The 3,014-nt window shown below is 38.7% G+C and overlaps 1 long non-coding RNA gene across 2 annotated transcripts; it reads right to left on the reverse strand.

Moving 5' to 3' along the window:
• Positions 1-252: 252 nt before the first annotated feature.
• LOC134638532 (uncharacterized) lies at positions 253-2,754 on the reverse strand. 2 transcript variants are annotated; one of them, XR_010095272.1, is made up of 3 exons: positions 2,393-2,754; positions 1,165-1,269; positions 253-404 (listed from the first exon to the last, which is right to left on the reverse strand). It is a non-coding gene; the product is annotated as an uncharacterized LOC134638532 (long non-coding RNA). The 2 variants fall into 2 exon arrangements; XR_010095266.1 differs by having other exon boundaries at positions 1,158-1,269.
• Positions 2,755-3,014: the final 260 nt, after the last annotated feature.

The raw sequence follows: 3,014 nt of genomic DNA on the forward strand, positions 1-3,014 counted from the left end.
ACATCATTAAAATATAACGGGCAGGAGATATTTAGATATTTTTATATTTATATTTATATTACATTTTATAGCTGACAGATATTACTAAATAGACAGAATTTACTAAATGGTTGAAAACATGAAAAATATGTCCATAATCACAAATGACCATGAGAGCCAGTAGAATTAATTCAACTAGACACTCAAAAGACGTCCTTAAATGCTCTTTAAGTGGCAGAACAAATGAACAAACAGTTAATCGCTTACTTGAGATGAAATCTGCTCAGCTACTTTGAAAACAGCTTCTAACTGGTTCCTCCTTTAACAGGACGACTGCTCAGGGGTAAGGCCATCATGCAGTACAGCAACCTTTATGGTTCTGCTTTGATTCACCAGGAACTATTAGGGAAACCTTTCAGCGCCTCCTGTGAAAGACACAGGCATAAACACACAAACATTTATTAACATGTTCCACAGTCTTCCAGTTTGATTTTCTCATCCTGTGGACAACAACGTACAGAGATGCAGGTTTATTGTTAACTTTTGTAAGGTTTCTTTACTGAACATATCCAGCTGCAGCTCCACTGTGATCCTGAACTGGATAAGCACTTGAGAAAATGTGTCAATAAATGGACAAACATCAGCTTACTATATTTATCCAAACAGACTGGACCAATAATGCTTCACTGAGTTAGAGACTTTAACAGTCTCTTCTATGTAAGAATGTCTCGTGCTGATGGACCTGCAAACTTGACAACAAAGGTTTTTCAGACTACATGTAGCTGTCCTCTATGTCAGCTAACACATTTACATTCATGTCACACTTATTTCTGCTTTCCCAGTTTTAACATTATTACTTACATTTTGATTGGATACCTTGATTTTGTAAATGATGAGATTACATAATTGGAATACAATTCAATATAATTCATGTATCCAATTCAAGGTCGCGGGAGGATGAAGCCTATCCCAGCTGATACAGGACAAAGGCAGGCTGCCAGTTATCGCAGGGCTAAGACAATAAGTGCAACAGAAAATCCACTTAAATGTTTGATATTTCTAATAATAATCATAATTATGACTATTATTTGAAATATTATTTAAAGGTTTCTTTATAAATACATTTCAATTTTTTTATAACCCCTAGAATATAAACCTGCACTGTTTCAGATTCTGACCTCTGACCTCAGTGACCAGGCTGTGTCCTCACTGCAGCTCCCTCTTGGAAGTACGTCTGCTTCTTGACTTCCCCCAGTGATGACCGCCTGCCCTTAATATCACGTACTGTACCTGAGGAACAAAAAAGGACAAACACTTGCCTTCATTTAAGAAGTACATTCATACAGAGATAATCTATGGAAACACACTAGTTCACCCTTTGGGAGGAATCAGTTCCTGTGAAACATTTCTGTAAATCAACATCGTGGAGAATGAAATGAGTTCTTCAGGTGACTCAGCAGTTCCACACTGAGAAATGAAACTTCTGTGGAAGAAGAATCTGGATTTTTTTGATTTCCAATCCAGTTAAACTATTAAGGATTAAGCAACAGTGCTCATCTTTGCTCTTCTGAAATCTGTGTTAAACAACAAACATAAATTAGTAACAAAAATACAGCTGAGTAAAGGCTTTACAAACCACCAGCAGCCATAATGCTAAATTTTAATCTTCAAATGTTTCTGAGCCGTCTTCAACCTGCTTTTAACACATTAAAGTCCCACAGTCAATGCAGCCTGACTCAATCCTAAATGTTCAGCACACACAGAGACACAGAGGGACTGTTTAAAGTTTAGTGTTAACCTGAGTCACTGATCATTTACAGTATTACAGAGTCTGTCAGTCTTTGCATGATGTCCACGTCACTGTAAGTTTCTAGCTGACTCTCAGGTGTGACAGGTGTGCCAGCAGGAAAGAGTAATAAGAACCTGCATCCTGAGGTTTGTCATGCAGGATTAAAAGAGCCAGGCTTTGTTCACACAGCTAGGATTGTATTTTACACTGACCCTGGGTCAGTATAAGTATCATACAGTTTAAACGAAGCACTGAAACTTGCACATATTTATTACAGATGAATTGAAGCTAATCGGGATATTTACTGTCAATCTGTGGCTGCGATTAATCACTTTACTGGAAACTTTATTAACTAGTAACTTCATCAGTCATGACAGAAGCTAATATTTCTGTCCCAACATCGTTTAAACAGTAACAGCTTTACTACAATATAAGCTAACGTTTACACCGTAACTTTAAGCTAGCACCATAAAGACGGTAAAACACGTAATAATATCTACAAATGCATCTTAAAGCTGTTATATTAGCACTCGGTGTATTACTAACATAACCACATTAACATTATTGACACTCGCTGACTTTTAATAGTCCTTCTATAAATGCTGTCCGTTTAAATGGTCTTACCTGTAACACTGCTGTATCCACCGGATTCCAGCCAGAGTGGATTCTGGAGTCTTCCACGCTCCTGTCAGTGATCCTCCATCTGGATGGATGATAACAACCTTCTGAACAATCTAGCAGGAGATGGCCCACATCTATGGGACTGATTTCTGCTAATAACGCCCATTGTATGGACTGATAACAGCCGAAGCGGGTGAATAAAGTCACCCGGTCGCTAGCTGTGCCATTACCCAGCATACACCTCTCCCTCCATAAATGCAATAAACGATACAAAAGTAATGGCCTATAATTAATTTATCTGCTGTATCTGCTGTTTCTCAGGTAGTTGTTTACATTATATAATATATTGTGTTCAGTACACGTCACTATGTGATTTTGGAAATATATAAATATACGGACAACAGGCTCTTCCGCGGAAATCTCTTGTCGTCAATAAACAACGATTAGGGATCAGTATAGGATTCAATAGGAGGACCCTGCACGTCAATTCTCGACGCCAGGGGGGTACCCTGCGCGTCGATAAGTGAAGCAGAGGGAGCCTGACCATGCGTCACACATTTGACGAGTTGGGAGTGAGAACGTGTTGCATTTGCATAATGACTGAACCCAGCCCAGTGAAGGAACA

The sequence above is a fragment of the Pelmatolapia mariae genome, linkage group LG1, assembly GCF_036321145.2.
Source record: "Pelmatolapia mariae isolate MD_Pm_ZW linkage group LG1, Pm_UMD_F_2, whole genome shotgun sequence".
In the NCBI taxonomy this organism is placed as follows: domain Eukaryota; kingdom Metazoa; phylum Chordata; class Actinopteri; order Cichliformes; family Cichlidae; genus Pelmatolapia; species Pelmatolapia mariae.